Below are 17741 nucleotides of genomic sequence, written 5' to 3'. Positions count from 1 at the left end.
CCGGGCCTGAGGAGGCCTGCAGTGGATCAGGCTTCAGACCCATTGAAGAGACTGAAAGGAGAACAGGAAGTTGTAAAAATAATCTCCAGTAAAACGATTACAAATCAAATTGCTATTTTTGCCCTGAGAGGACATGAGGGCGATTTTAACAAGTCTCTAAAAAAGATGGAAAGAGGGAAACGGGAGCATGACAAGTGAGCATTTATTAAGATCTCTCCAAAGTCTTGGACCTTGAAGCTACATGAATTGGCACGGATCTTCCCCTTTACAATGTGCACGTCACATGTGGAAATGTGAGTCGTGACAAAAAGAAGAAACGCACACTGGCACAAAGACACACAAGTGCTGCAATGTTTTCACATTTCAGTACCATAGCCTCATCTTTGATCAATACCTCAGAGAGTGAAAGTCACTGGAGCCAAGGTGAACATCGATCACAGGCAGCTGGAGCTGTTAAGAGCATTTCAAGTGTGTGTTGCTTTGATTATTGAACTGCAGCTCACACACTGATCACAGCAGCAGTACACACAGGAGTTTGATGACAAAAGATGACTTGATGAAAGATGACTGTCACATTGACAGCAACACGTTGCCTCTCAGTCCATCAGATCTATTGTAGCCACACATGTGCGCCCTAAAAGCCACCTAAGGAGCAGCGGTTTTGTCTGAATGTCGCAGAAGGATGTTTACAAAATGTCATTTTCTTTTAAAAAACACTGGACCTGTAATTATGTGTTACAGTCTGTCTACCCTAACCATGTCCTGTGTGTGTGGATATTATCCCATATTTCACAAAGAGCTTTGATTCTCTGAGTCGCCCTGGGCAGCCATAAAGCTCTCTGGGAAAACAAAAGTGTGTTTAGCCCCGGGGCAGATATCTCCTCTCCCTTTAGATAATCCTGCTGATAGTAGAGGCAGAGCGGTGCTGTTTGGTGAGCTCTACTAACTCTATGTTTGTGTTGGTTGAGACATTATTCTCTCCCATTGTCTGAGTCCTCTTGATGGTGGGCAGCCTTGAGCCATAGGACTGAGCCTTGAGGACTTAACACAGGTCAGGTGCAAGTCTCCAAGGCCGAACAGCATCTGGTGAAGGAATATAAGCTTTGTTCATAATAGAAGGATCGGATTGTGCTTTGATTTTTTTTTTTTATATAACTCCGAACCTCTTCCAGATAATTACAACTAAATCAGAAATAGAACAAGAAACGACGATTAAAAAATTGATTATTTAAATTTCCATTTTTTTTAATCAATCCTCAGATGATAAAAAAATTCATTTCACTCATGGAAGTTTTCTTTCGTCGTCTGGCAGGGATCACAGAGTAAGCTCAAGGACACAGCTCCAAGTTTACGCTGCGTTAGTTAGAAGAGATGAGGGAAAAAAAACTACACCAACTTTGTACTAAAGAAATATGTTGCTCAGAGCAAAAGCATGCCATTTTTATTATTTTTTTTTTGAGTTTATGGTTTTGGGGCAAAGGGGCATGAACAACATGGCCCTAGACTGTGGATTGTTAATTTCTCTCTTTTGTACACAAGATTTACTGACAAAAAAATATAAAATAATCCCAGCTTCAGCGCTGAAAGTTGTTACATTTAAATACTATCAAATAAAACATTGCGTATGAGATGTGCTTGAAATAAACTTGTGAACACAATAAGAGAAAGTAAACACACATCACATATATCTTAGTATTCACTCTATATTTCATGCAACATAAAGTAGCGCAAAATAGTTTGTTTTTGAGTGCAGAGGTAGAAGAAGTGAACGTGCACCAAGGAGAGTAAAGTAGGTACAAAGGAGAGAGGAATACCATGTGTGCTTGTGTCTGTGTCTGTGCCTGTGTGTGTGTGTGTGTGTCCTTGTGTGTGTATTGAGGGATGGTGGTGAGAGTGTTGTGTTTCACAGTTTTTTGCCATGATGCACTGCTTTATTATTCTGCACAAGGGGCACTTCACATGCGGAATGGGTTCTCTTTGATATCGACAGCAGCTTGAGGGAGAGAGTGCACTCAAAAACAGGCGCGGGCGAATTTATTCTGGGAAAAAAACAGATAGTTGTGTACTTCCCTGGCAGTGGTTGCTGCACATGCGAAGAGCCAACCGCTTTGATGCTCCAGCGGTGACACTCCACACGCTAATGAAATATGGTAATTACAGCCACATGAAAGCCCTTCTGGACAGAGCTGGAGAAAAGGTATAAAAAACAAATATGACTTTATCCAAAGATACCCACTGCGATTAATTCTCCTTTTCATAAACATATATTTTATGCCGTTCACTTGCCTCAAAGCAGCATGAGCCATCAGTTGACCCAGGAACTGGCAAGGGGGGAAAGGTCTGCTGATTAAGAACCTTATTGTTCCCTTTCAGTAGAAGACCCTGTCTGCTGAAGAACAGAGGATGGAGGAGAATAAAAAAAAAAAAAAAACCTCCAAAGAGAGTGCTCTCCTTGCTCTAACTTAGACCATTTTCTTTGCAGCAGCAGATATTCTTTCCTCATTCAAAATTCACCCAATCTGGATGGTGAAGCTAACGTCTTGGCTCTGTGGAACAGTGGTGAGGGAAAAAAATGGCGAATTGATTGTTGGAGATAAGAGATTTAGAGGAAAGTTTAATCTATAGAAATTTACAAAGTGGAAATTTGATGTCTGCAGTTTCCACTCAAGCTCCAACTGTAACAGAGAAACAAACCAAAGTTCACTAGCGAAGGACGTAATAAAAATACTTTTTTTTTTTTTTTTGAAAGAGGAAATCGCTGAGAGATCGTGCTGGAAGACAAAAACTGCTTTGAAATATTATGTTTTGAGGCTCTATCAGAGTGTTGATGATTTTTTTAAGTCCACATTCAATTTAGGATTGACAAATTTTTGAGAAAAAGCACTACATTTGAATGAAAGGGAGGGCAAGGGGGAAGCAGAGAGGAGGAGGATGGATACGAGGGGTGGAGGAGGCCATGTGTTTGACCATCAGTGTTTGCTCACAGTCAGACAGTCAGTCAGCCCCCCATCCTGTCACACACACAAACACACACACACTTTCACCATACTGGCCCACTCTCTCAAGGGATGAAACTAGAGGTCAGGGAGAAGGTGGAGGTCAAATGGGCTCTGGTAAGTTCTACTAATAGGATGGTGTGTGTGTGTGTGTGTACTTTCATCCACGTCTGGATAGTGTTTGTGGGGGTCTGAGCAGCTAACTGGGGCTAAAAGCTAAGTGAACAAACATACAGAGATGCACTGTGCAGAGCCACGTGAGAGCAAAATGCGTACACATACTGAAACTCATGCACGCTGGATGCATGCGTGCAAACTCTTTAAGGTCAGAGCACGGGGTGAGAATGTTAAATGGCCAAGCTGGGGACATCAAATATTTTCCTATCCATCACTATCAGCAAATCACCTGCATGAAATCTTGAGCTGTGTGTGCGTGTATGTGTGTGTGTGTGTGTGTGTGTGTGTGTCTGGGCACATGAAGGAGAGGCTGGGCCAAACAGCACATAAAGGCTCAGCTGATGAAACTACAGAGACAACTTGGCTTTATCAGAGCGCACGTTTTGACAGACATGTAGGCAGAAGGACAGACAGGCGGGGTGTGTCTGCGGGCGCCAGTAGCCGTGGCACAGCAGACAGACAGATGGAGTTTTGGGGCCATACTGTGGCCACTCAGATAGAGGCTCATCTCCACCCTGTGTTTCTAACACCCCCAGCCCCTTTTATCGCTCTTTTCCAGGTGTATCTAGGTAACTCCAAGGCCAGGCCGCTCTTAAAACAACGACAGTCAAGGTAACAGGTAATTGCAGAATGGTACTCGTAAAACAGCCTGTTTGCTTACAGCTGAACTCCGCCCCGCTTGCTTCAGACACCAAACTTGGAGAGACAGGAAGCAAAAGCTTATAGGATGAGGCAAAGTGGCACGGTATTACGTACTTGTTCTCTTTTTCCCCCCTCTTCTTTTATTTCACCCTTTTCCACCTTAAAATATATTGTCAGGTACTCTGCCTATGGTTGAGTCTTCTGCTTCCTCATTTTCAGCTTTCAATCTTTAATTTGAGTTCTGCTTCCCGCTGTCTTTATCGGTCGCTCTCCCCCTTCGGTCTCCATATTTCTCTGACTTTATGAGTAACTCGGGTTCCCTCCCTCTTTTAATGTTTGATTCCAGGTGATAAGAGAAGACAGGGAGATGAGTCTGATTGCACTGGTTGATGTGGTCAAAGGGCAGAGGCTGTGCTGGGGAGGGAAGAACTGGCTGCTGTAGTCAGTCAGTCAGTCAGTCCAGACTAAGACTGGACCAGGATCAGCACTCAGGCCAAGAGTTGTGGATGGTGGCCTTCAGCCAAGCCGTCTGCACACGAGCCAGGAAAGCATACACATTGAAGCAATTCTCCATATCTGCCTGAAGAGTCATTATCTGACAATCTATCAAGATATTGATCAAGGGTTTGTATATATCTACTGTCACATGTACTAACCCTCTGAGCAGCGATAAGATTACTTCTTCTCTTTGCACACAGACCAATGAACACAAATAAGTGCACACACCCATTCACTCACCCGCACAAACACATGCATGTGAACTGCATCATGTAGTTTCTACTGTATGCATGTTTACCCAAACAAAAACACAGTACAAAGGCATGTAGAGCGCACATGAACACGTTACATCTCGTACACACATATTGTACAGTTTACTGTCAAACACAGTTACAGTTCATCTCCTCACTCTCAACAATCACTTGTTTGTTTCGGACCACAAACAAACAGCGCACTCCCCCACATAGTGGCCATTGACACAGACAGCAGCTGAATTCTCCTCTGGCGCTTGCTTCGCCGTCCCGCTCTCCATCTTTTGCTCTCTTGTCCTCCCCAACCTTCCTTCCTCTTTGTCCCTCTCTCTCTCTCGCACCGTTTTCATCTGATTTCATTCCTCGCTCAGCTCTGGCCATTATAAATTCATTGTATGCCGTCGTGGCTGATTGAAGTGATGGGCTGATTCCTCAGAGCTTCCTGCCTGATGGAGGGTGCTATAGCAAATAGCCCAATGGGTCTGTTTAGATAACACTGACCTCTTGGAAACCATTGCCACGTCTGTTGCGAGTGAGCTTTGTGGGACTCCAGGTCATCCCTGAGTGGAAGGACGGACGAAAAGAAGATAGGAAAAAAAAAAAGAGAGAGAGAGAAAAAGGGGAAATTCAAAAATAGCGAAATGGATGAAATAAACTACAGTAACTGAGTTAAAGAATGAGTGTGTGACAAAGATGAAAAGAGAGGAAAGGGAAGTAAAAGTAGCGATGAGGGAGAGTAAAGGGGAGATCTCGGGTGGGCAATGATTTGAAGCGTATTGTAACTCCCACCTGCCCTCTCCATGAACAAAAGTGTTAGTCATCATCAGAGTGAATTGTGAGGGGAGACACGGGGGGGCTTCGTTGGTCCCCCTGATCTGCATTCTGCCCATGGGGTTACCAGGGTAACGAGTACAGTACACCGAGGGGCGAGGAGGGTGAGGGGGGCATGGAGAGGGCACTCACCCTTTTCCTTGGAAATGGATATTCATGCCTTTGTTCTGCACGGGTTACAATTGTGTTGATTAGGGTGAGAGGAAAAAAAAAATCTTGTTTAAACAGCCCGCCTTCACTGCTGGCCTCAGACATCATGAGGCCAACGAGGCTTCACCTGGCTAACAGATCAGCATTCAAATATCAGAATTCATTAAAAACATGCAGACACATTAATAACCAGTGACTGTGAAGATTATCATAGATTTATCCTGGTACAATCATACATAAGAGGTGATGATCGGGAGTCAATGTCAATTTCTTCCTTTTGCTTCCCCAACTATTTGATGACCTTGTCTGTCTTTCTTGTCCACCTACAGTGTACTCATCTGCTGACATGTCTGCTCAGAGGCTACGGCATTATCTGTTGATCAAAGACAGCCTAAATGTTTCCTTTAGACTACATAATATTGCTTCTCTTTTTCACATTATTTCATCATTTTCTGAGCATATACGTGTGTGTTGCTGCCCAACACTCTGCGTGTGTGTTAAGGTGTGTTTGCAGCATATATCTATGTCTGCATCTGCGGCCTTGTGTTTAAGTACCCACTTTATGATCCACATGAGAACACAAACAGTCCATCTTTAAGTGTGCATTGAAAATAATGGTCCTTGGCATTATGCAACTCTTTGCACACACTGAACCTGTTTTGAAAGTTACAGAGGTAGGGGGGGCAATATTGTGGCTCATCTTTAAAAGCTGTGGGCTGTAAACCATCGTTGGAACTCCCACATGTGACAAGATGTTTTACAATCACACCATTAAAAGCTATTGGGAGAGCATGGTCCATATATGCTAGAGGAGGGCAAGCAGCAGCCAATGTGGGCGACACACTCTTTTTCTTTCCTGACACAGCACTGAAATCAGGGAATTATTATTGTTAGGAGTACAGCTGCCTTAAAATAATGTTGTTCTTTAATTAAACGACCTCTGCAGAAACAGCATAAGGGAACGGGGGAGAAAGCACTGAGCTGTGGTAGAAGCTCAGGCTAATGGTTCAGCCTGAATACATGCAAACGGTGCATTGTGTGTCCTTTGCCTAACACTGATGTGTACGTGCATTTGGAAGAAGTAGAAGTGTGTGCATTAATAATGTGTGTCTGCACTTGAGTATGCCTGTGCACTTTCCAGACTGTTTGCCAATTAAAACAACCCTCCTTTCAGTCAAAACATGAAACAAAATCCCACAATCGCAGCTATGAATCAACCATCAAAGCTCATTGGAGGAATCAGGTAATCTGCCTCTGAAGCAGCTTGAATTTACAAGATTAAAAAAAAAAAAAAACAAAAAAACAAAAACTGAAACCTGGAGTTGTGCACAACCCAGGACTGAGGCCTATTCAATATGTGGAGTTACACAAACACGCTGTAGCCCCATTATTGTGTAAAGCCTGTATGTGTGCTGTAGACACCCGAGATAAGATGTGTGATGTTAAGATATTTCAAATATTTTTTCAACATAGTGTAGACCCCCTATTTGTTTTAAACAGGATATCTACTGTTTGTAAAATCACATAGTTGAGCACTGAACTCACAGAAAGTCAACCAAACAATAATTAGGACACAATATTCCCCAGCAGCTGCTTTTATCTCCATTGGATAAGACCATATAATTCTTCCATACTCATTTGTAATTATTCATTATATTATTGTTTATTAGATAACCATATATCACTCTTGTAGGAAGTCATTTATATCTAATGGTGAATAAGGCTCATGTTTTCAGTATTAGTGGTACATTCCATCACTTGGGGGGAAAAAAAATAGAAGTGGGCTAATTTACATGTTGGGATTCAGGAGGGTGATCAGTAGGAGTGTGTCAGGTGCTCTGATAGCCCCCCCCGCCCAGTAATTTAAGACAGCAGTTTGTGCCGTCTATAATTTCTCTCAGCTTCAGCAGCAGTCGGTCAAACCAGCTCCTGCTGAAAATGGAGAGGAATAATTCTGCTATCTCTGCGTTTATCCGTGTCCTGCGGTTTCATTGAGGCATCTCCTCCCCAGAAAGTTGGTGCACAGACCGCAGTCCGGTTTACAGTGAGGACCACCGAGATCAAGAGAGCAGGCCACCACAAGTAAAGCCCAGCTTCTCTGTTGCTGCTCAAACAACAACTATCAAATGGCCTGCACATCGTGTTGGGATTAGAATACGGGTGAGGAGAATCAGTAGGCTGCTGTTTCCTGTTTCATTCAGCTGCATTCAGGGAGGACCAGCAGTTGTTGCTGATGCAGTTCAGATTATGGACCCTCACTGAGGAGGCTGAGCCTGCACTTCACCCTGCGGTCACTAGGAGGAGGTATGATTGAAGACGAGCAATGAACGAGCTCCGCAAACTCCACTTTGAAATCACTGAAGGGGTTCAATGAACCAATAACGCCACCAAGTACAAAGATAAGAGAAAGAGCATGACAACCTAACACCTATATATCAGACAGAGAGACAGACAGAGAGACAGACAGATAGATAGATGGATGCATTTATTTTCCAAAAAGGACCAAGTGAAAAATGTCATTTAGAATTCAAGATTTCCATTCGACCGGCTGAAAGAGATTTAGCACCAATTGTCCTGCTGGTCATCTCACTCGATAGGATGCAAATGTGGAGGTCTATAGGGCCTGGTGAGGGAAAGCCATTGATTTGAGATGAATACAGTGGCTACTCTCAGGCCCTTCACAGTTATTAAGACTAATAGAGAAACATAAAATAGTGAGAGAGAGTAGCACAGATCCGCACAAATGCTCTAAATAGCTGGCTACTCCACAGGCCTCTCGGAGAGTTTGGCTTGCAATTTGCATTCCTTTGTGTGACAACTTGTAATCCTCCCCTCAGCATGCCAAGAAACACACAACAGATTTATTGTCCCAGTCAACAAATCGTTTAGGTCATCCCAAACCTATTACTGCCTAATGCAGCGGGAGCCCCCCCACCTCCCTCTCTATCCTCAGCTCCATGTAACGGCTCGTCTCAGCCACCGGAGGCTTGCAAACACAGATCCCGAGCTGCCGGGGCCCCTCGGCTCCAGAGATTTGTTGGCCCCCCGGTCTTTCTATTCAGACACGATGCACTTCTGGAAGCTTTATGCCTTGGGAGGCAAACACGCAGATGGATGGGGCTCTCGCCGTTTGGTGTTGGGACAGCAGGGCTGAAAGGACATGTTTTTTTTTGTTGTTTTTTTTCCTCTACACTGCTGCAGCGCCAATCTCTGAAAACTGCGTGTTTTGAACTGGGAAATAAATTTAAATCACATCCATCCTGTCACAACTAACCAAGAATTTAGAGATGGTTTTACACTGAAACTAAGCTACTATGAAAACAAGGATCAGCAGATCAGGTGGTCATCTTTTATTTTCAGAAAACATCTTTGATCTTAATGATTGCCTAACAACGGTGCCTGTAGTCAGACCATACATATATATTTGTCTTCTTGATTTTATTGTTTTGTTTTTTTCAAGTGGGCGATAGCGGCTTGTCTTAAATAAACCATCATCATACTGTTTTCAGACGATATGACTTAAGCATGACAGTTGTTTGGTCCTGTTATTACATTTGATGGAGCACAACCACATCCTTGTGTGTGCTGGGAAACCATAACACTGTATTTTTGCTCGTCTGGGACAGGCGTGGACTGATGGACTGACTAACTGACTGCTTTGTTGTGGCAAAGATGTTTTTAGGTTTCAAGAAAAATTATTTTGATAGATTGATAGGTAGATAGATATTTAGATAGATAGATAGATAGATAGATGATAGATTTTTACATAAATAGATAGATACACAGATCATTTAAAAACAGGAGACCAGATGCTTCTGAGTTATTGAGCTGAATTGAATTGAGCTGAATTCATAGGAATTGAAGTGCGACTAAAAGACAGATAATGAAAGAGTGAGAGGAGTGACAGAGAGAAATAGACCACAGCCCATCTGTGTGTCTCGGCCTCGCACCGCAGGACTCAAACGCGGGTCAGCCCGGAGAAAGAGAGAGAAGAGGGGGGAAGGATCTCTCCCCCACCAGCCATCTTCCCACAAACTCCACGGGCCTTTGATTCGTTTGTTTGGACACACACATTCATGTCTAATTGTTGTTTTTCTTTTTTTGTGTGCCCCACAAGGCGCGCTTGCATCATGCAGGACCGGGAGCGCATGTGGCGACGGTGCCGCGCAGAGACCACACCAAACAGCTCCGGCGCCGGGGCCGCGCTTTCCTTTGCGTGCACAGCCGCAGGCTCGGGCTGGTGACCCGATGAGAGGATGAGAGTCATTGCCCCCCCCCCTCTCCGACCTCCACGGGCACGGCCATAATTATAATGGACGTCAATGTCCGTTTTAGCATCACCGAATAAGAATCCTGAAACTCTTCCGTGCGTCCTGTCATGTCGTTTTAAATTGAGATGAATTCTCTCTAACGACGTGAGGAATTGTGGGTTAATTACAGCTATCAGGCTTCTTCTAATGCACTGCTCGCTGCCTGCACCCCCCAGAAACACCAAACCGGTCGCATTCAGTGTTTCTGCTGCCAACAAAAGCTGATCTGACTACATTTATCAGCACAGGCCGGATCTCATTCAGTTTTTTTTTTTTTTATCTTCCCTAATCCGCCTTTATCATAATTGAGACGTCAGTCGTTGTAATACATGAAAAAAAAAACATTATGCAGGTGAATGAAAGGGTTAAGAAAATAATTCTCCATCATTGTAACAAGCGCACAACAGCAAGAAAGCAAAAACACATGTTCAACATTTCTATACAGCCACCGACGCTGATCTGCTGTGATTTGTTAAATAGAATTATACTAAAATCATTAACACATCATAAGTTGATTCGTTGGTTTATACAACAAAATTTGATTTGATTAGATTGGCGGGATTTTCAATTATATTAGCTATAAATATTTTCCAAATTCTGTCAGTCAGCCTAAATGGCGCTTTGAATGACATACAGCTGATCAATTTTACGTATTTAATCTAATCAATTAGATAAAGATAAACACAATCAAAATTTCGCGCACAACTAAAATAACTACACAATAATTTGGGTCGAAGGCCTGATTATTTTTGTCAATATTTCTTTTCAAAATAATGGGAACCATTTGTAAATATGTATATTTTACAAATGGTTCCCATCTATAGCGGACTGAGCGGCATGACGTTGCAGTCCTAACCTATTTTGTCAAATTTTATTTGATCACGGAGAGTCAATCATCAGTGCGGTTTGTCTGTGAAGGGATGAAAGCTGCCATGTTTGAAGATAACAGGACCTCCTGTTTCAAAGGCTATTGTTTGGGCTCTTTCTTTGTTAGTTGATTTCATTTTTAAATAGCCTGACATTTCTTAAATCCTGAGCAAGAATTTCCACAGAAGTTGAAGCTCGAAGTTTATTAATATATCTATCTATCTATCTATCTATCTATAAATAAAACTAAATATACACCAGCTTCTTTTTTTTTTTTTCTTTTGGCCTTCCGTAATTAATTTTATAAATTTTATTTTTAGATTTTTATGTGACACATTTTTGAGACAAGTAAAGACAATGGAAGCTAATTTTTTTTTTTTTTTTAAACGTGAAACACGCACCGGTGAAGTCACCCTGATGAGTAAGGGCAGGTCTTTATTTGAAGGGGGGGTGAAGGCTTAAATTAAATACGCCTCCCTCGAGGCAAACGTGAAGGCAGAATGACCTAAGCGACGTGAATTTGGTCTGAATACATTAGTCTGGGCCACACGGCTCCCTGCACACATGCCCTTGGTTAGGTCGTCTCCTGCGATACTTCCCACAGATTTTCTCTGTAACTCAATCTGTCGACAATCAATATGCTGCCCTGAGCCTATTGAATAAATACATTATTCAATTATTTGGAAATCTCCACAGTGTGCTGCCCCTTATTTTTGTTTTTTAACACCAGAGGAAATCTACTGCAAAAAAAAAAAAAAAAAAAAAAAAAAAAAAAGTTAGATTTTTTGCATCCCGTCTGCAGAGCTCCAAAATGTTACCACAATAAATTAATTCAAATGGGGGAAAATACTGAATAATAATAATGCCAAAATACTTTTGGCATTATAAATAAATGCGATAAATGTTAGTTTCAATATGGCACACACTGCCAGAGGAGTGGGTATTGTCTGGCCTGGTGGTTTTGGAGAAGCAGGTGTTTTTTTCCTTGGTTGTTGGAGGGTCCCACCATGGGCCTAAACAACTGCCGATTCCCCCATTCTGCAGCCCGGCTTCACCTCTCCTCTCTCCTGGAAGGCCTGCTGCTCTCCCCCTCCCTCCCTCCCTCCTCCTCTTGGGCCTTTGATCAAAGCTGGCCTCTCTGCCACAGCTGCCCATCAGGGGGCTCCTCACCCTCACCTACAACAACACTGCCTGCTGGGCGTCCCTCTCTGATGCACACACATGGGTGCAAAAAGGCAGGGACAAACGCAGGAAGCCACACACACAGACTCCCCCCCCACAAACTCCCCATACACCCCATGTTAATCTCCAAGGAAACAGCGAAAAGGATGAGACCCAAGATATAAGTTGTAAAATCAAGAAATGTGAATTTTTTTTTTGCATGTGTCTCTATATGTGAACTACCGAGGAGAAAGAAGAATACATGAGGAAAAAACAGCTGCAAGAGTCCTTTTCGTGTGTTTGTGTTGTGTGTGTTAGTGTGCTGAGGTTAGCACACAGGCTCACATATTCTCAGATTCATGTGTTTTTGCCAAGTGAAAGAGACAGGGAATATTATCCAGAGTACACGCTAAGCTTCAACTGAGCAAACAACATTATTGTCTGGGAGCTGCCTTTTTAACATACAAACAGACAAGAGCAAGCAAGCGCCACAGCTTGCTTACATGTGTAAAACCGTACTTAGTTCCACCTGTAAGCTCTTATCTGCAGGTCTGGTGCCCAAGTTACTTCCTCTTCTGAACTTGACCTCAAAACTCCTCTCATTTGGCATGTGCAGACCCAATTACAGACAGAAGAAACACCTCGGTCTGCCTTCTAGAGGCACTGGGAGCATTCCAGTACAGATTTTTTTTTTATATATAAAGTTTTATAGCAGCAAATGTTTGTTGACTTCTCTTCCTTGTCCCTCTAGATGGAGAGTTGTTGTTTCCCTTTGAAAATCCTCTCCTTTTCAACAGAACTGGAAGTAATCCTGTTGAAACATCTGGTGATGACTCAGGCTGCATATCAGATACACATCACATGTGATTCATTATCCTGAGGTTGGCCTGTCCCGGGCAAATTGGACTTTGTATATTTTTCAGACAGACCCATGCATATACATGGGACCCGGCTGTGATGACACATAGGCCCGATGAAAGTGTTTCCAGTGTTTGTGTCCCAGTTCAAAGGGCTTGATGGGTACCTCCGCTGGTGATGTGACACAGGAAGCACCTTGGGCCAATCCTCTCCACCCTCACCTGTGCCCCCAAACCCCCATCATCCTGCAACCCCCACTCCCTTCCTTTCCCTTCAACACTGGGGTCAATTAACTAATTAAGTGCCAATTAAAACATCAACTGCTTCCCAGAGGTTGTGAGGTAGCAACTGGGGTGGGACACAGAGCAAGTGGCCACGGGGCAGAACCAGAACAAGTTCAAAAGGGTTTTTATTTCCTAAAACACAATGACAGAGCAGAGGGCTGGCGGTGACGGGGTGAGTGGATGACATCAGAAAATTTAACATGGTATCCTCACGTGGTGAAATGAAACATCTTTTCAAGCCATTACATGATGCCTGATTTGCATGGGCCTAAATTTCCATGACTCATTAAATAATGGTGGCCTTAAGATCTATATGCTCAAATAAAGGATTAAGGAAATACTTTGGTAGTTATATTTTAATTCACTGTATGTATGCAACAGTATAAAAAATGTTGAAGCAGCATTTTTGCATTCACCTTCCACACAGTGGAGGACTGTATCTGGTTCAGTCCTCCTGGTGCTGGGTGATTGGACGTTACTGCACATAAAGTTACTGAAGATAATTTCAGAAAACCCATTAACTTAAAAACCATCAGACTGAGTAAACACTGGCACTTCAAAATACCCAATAAGACTTATTTCTGAATATTTGAGCCAGGTGTGCCTGAGTTATCCTTTTCATAGACACAACTACTGTTAACACCTCTGACACTGTGCTGAATACAGTGTTCTTTCTTTGTGGTTTTCTTTTTTCCTCCCACAAACCCCTGCTGCCAGCCCGGATTGTGCTTAAGCCTTCAACGGTCAAAGTTGAAAGGCAAACAGAGAGTCACTGAGGCATAGAGCATAAAAGGTGATATCGATGTCCTCTTCAAAGGGGTGAATGTGCAAGATGCAGGCCGGATACATAAGTAGCAGTGCGTGTTCATGTAAAGCTTAAATGTCTCCCTGGTAGAGTTCAGGTCAATTTACTCAGTTTAACATGTAATTTAAAACTGCAGTTCATTAAATGACAACACGGACCTAGCCCTGAGTCACTTCCTTCAAGGTTATTTCTACGATTTTATGCTTATATTCAGCTTACATTTTCAAGAAAATCTGCTTCTTAGGTTTGACTTTGAGGTGAAACAAACTTTGCTGTCTTGCAAAGTGGATACTACACATATCCTGCTTTCAAGAACCATGTCCAAATCCTATACGTCCCTAAGAGCAGCTGTAATCCACCTTCACTCACAGTCTCGCTCCCAGCGAGCATATGTAAGGGTTAGCCTTGGCCCTGCTCGCTCCCCACAGGCCCAGTTATTGGACGTTTTTCTTTCACATTTAGGACCAACAGGCTGTGTCCCTGGCTTCCCCTCATACTGTGTTTACCCAGGCTGGACGCCACCTCCCTTTCAGCAGGTTCACATGGAGTTCTGGGTTTTCAGCTGGCCAAGTGACGCCTATGTCAAGAAATCACATCATCATGACACAGCAGCAAGAGGGTAGCAAGAAGCAGCATCGGTGCTGTCGTAAAGAGCGAAGCGGCTTAAATGCACAATGCTCTTAACTTTCCATTCAGTGGGCAAACAGGCAGCTTCACAGGAGATGGGTGGGAGGAATTCAGGGATAGAGGCAGCCAGCGAGAGGAGAGTAGATGAAAAGGATCAGAATGAAAATATTGTCAGAGACTTTGGTAACTAAATGATGCAATTCTTGCTGAGTGAGTAGGTTAAGCTTTAAGATGTAATCTATCTCACCTTTCAGGCATTTAAGCAAGACAGAGGATAATTAATGTGAGGCAAAAGTTTTTATAAGCTCTGTGGCTTCCAAGGCATTTATGCAAGTGTTACGTGAGCCAGGAGGAGAGAGAAAAAGACACCATGGGAGTGAAGGCCGTGAGGAGGAGTGACATAGAAAGGAGGAAGACAAGGAGTTGGGTGGAATGTCCAAGAAAACACGAGACGACAACCCAACGCAAGTGACTCCAACTGTTACACATTATGATCCTTCTGCACGGCCAGAAATCCCTGCAATGCACATACGCATGCACAGATATACACGGAGAGAAAATGGACAATTGGAGGAATGTTGACAGCAACTGCTCCTTTTGCGCCTTCAGTGTTGAGAGAGAATCTGAGGAATGATACCATTAGGAATTTCAGATATCTAAAGCAATTTTTCACTTTCCTCCTAGTGAAGGAATTTAAGCTCTCACAGTTTAGTGAAAGGACTCAGCATCAGTCTCATCCATCAACTAACACTGCCTGCAAGGACAAATGGTTCTGCTTCATATGCAGGTATACAGCAGGTTGCAGGTTAACATTTACAGCAGGATCCTTTTTGAAATATCACAGGCTTCCTCTGTCTCTCCTCCTCTATCTGACATCCCTCCTCTTGCTGAATGTTTCTTCTGGCACTCAGCTCCCCTGTCTGTGTGCATCAACAAACACAAGAGGAGGAACCAGCAACTGTATTAACAGATGGCCAGAGTCAATAAAACACACACAAATCAAGTGTTGGAGACATCTGTTGTACGTGGAGGGGACTAATCATTTCTGTGCAGCTCGACGGGAGTGATGGAATCACAGCAGCTCGGCCAGATTAGAGGGGACAGGGCAGATCACCCACGGGACAGCAGGCAGCGTTGTAATGGATCGCAAGAACGGAGATAAAGCCCGCCAGAGGCCAAGGGGGACATGTTTCAGCCAGATAAAGTCAGTAGCATGGAAAAGAGCCAGGAAAAATGTCCTATCATCTGTCTGTTAGCACGCTGTTGAGAAACTTGAATTTAGCCATTATTTAAGCAGCTACATCACATTAAATCTATTTTTTTCCCCCTTCTTCATCCCCCTGAGGAGACCTGAGTAAAACAGCAGCAATACATAAAGTACATTTTTGGACCACATAACATGAGGAGTGGGTGATAAAAATCTACCACTTTCATTTTCATTTTTATATTGATGTGCTTAGAGCATATGTTGTGGTAAAGTGAACTTATTTTAAACTTTTGTTTTGACCGAAGCCCAGAGATGAATGATACCTGGGGCGTCAATGCTTGAAAACCCAGCAAGCCGGGTTCTTTCCTACATGTAATTCCCTGTGTCTCTATGCACGTCCTCTCCAATAATGGTGTCAAATGCCCCCAAAAAATAACTGAGGAGGGCATTTGTCATATTTGGGCAACCTGTCGAGTTGCCCAAATGTTTACCCCAACTTCACGTAATGTTGGCTGGGATGGGCTCCAACACTGCAACACTGTAACACTGTAGGAATAAACTGCACAGATAATCTTAATACCTGTCACAGGATAGGATGCCAAAATGTCTGATGGTTGACAAACTAACTCTGCATAAAATGCAAAAGATGTGCATATACACATACAACCAGTTTGCTGTAAAGTTCACTCACTCAGAAATGTATAAAATACGACTTTAAAATAGGCTCATACAGCCTTGATAGTTCTGTGACGCTTATTAAACTATTTGGTCCAACCACCTCACTAACTGTGTGACAGACCAAAATGTTGTTGCCAGTTGCAGGAAATACAGTGAAAGAAGAGAACGAGGAAGAATAGGAGAGAGAAGTAGGATTAATGAGGGCAAAGTAGAAACAATGGGGGAAAAGTAAACACAAAGTCCTGACAACTAGAATTGCTGGTAAATTAGATATGGAAATTGTTGAAAAAGGCATTATGAGTCACAATCTTTGTGTTTTATCATATCCAAAGAATAATAATATTGGAAGTATTAAGGAATCATTTTACATCTTATTATTGTCTGTCAAATCAAATATGATACTTGATTAAGATTTGTGCCCTCTTAATGGTGTGTACAATCGTGATATCCTTTGTTAGTGTTGTGGGCTGGGATGTCATTAACATGGCCAGTGAGATTTAATTTGGAGCAAGCCATTACAGGAAGGCTAACACTGCAGTGACTGGAGAGAGGTGAGCGTGCACGGATAAAAGGGCCTACCACTGCCAGTGATTACAGACGAGGTTAATGCTGTACAATGTTAATCCTCTCAATTTGACAACATATCAAACCAAAATGAGAGGAAAATCTGAATAACAGTGAGCTGACTAAAATATAATGAATGCTGGGGGGGGGGGCAGCAAACATCAAACAGATGTAATCAGGTGAGGCCGATAAGCATTCAGGCTCAGTTAATTCCCAACAAATTATCTAATCCAGATGTTGCACTCTTAGTGTAAACACAGTGCCCTACAGAATCATAAAACAAATAAGCATGAAAAAGGTTTAAAGTTTCAAACAGAGCCTAACCCCGAACTGAGACCTTTCCACTGGCAAAAAAAAAAAAAAGAAGTAAAATCCACACCACACACTCCCCCCTTGCTGCCTTCTTGAAACACGAAAATGTAAATATGGTAATATTTAGCACGTGTTTTAAAACAGATCAGTTTTCTCAAGCAGAGAGAAGCACAGAGAGAGGAGAGAGAGAGAGAGAGGCAGCAGACAGGCAGAAGAAGAAAAATGAAAAAACTGGCCCACACACGATAGAAGGCCTCCCCAGATTTGTGTGTGTGTTCCAGTCTGTGCGATGTGGACGAGCTGCGGCTTCCTCTGTTTGCACACAGTTCCACCAAGAGCCCTGGCCGGTGCTGATGGCCTCGACGCGCTCCAAAACACCAAACTGGATCTGTCACACTGTGAGTCTAGAGAGTCAACAACAACTTAACAATAGGAAAACACCACTCCAACGGGTCATATCATCCGTCTGTACGCCGCAGCAATTTTTCATGGAGGAAAAATAGGAGATGGAAGATAAAGGAGG

Source organism: Echeneis naucrates, chromosome 4 (genome assembly GCF_900963305.1).
Source record: "Echeneis naucrates chromosome 4, fEcheNa1.1, whole genome shotgun sequence".
Classification (NCBI taxonomy): Eukaryota; Metazoa; Chordata; class Actinopteri; order Carangiformes; family Echeneidae; genus Echeneis; species Echeneis naucrates.
Note: the sequence above shows the minus strand (reverse complement) of the source record.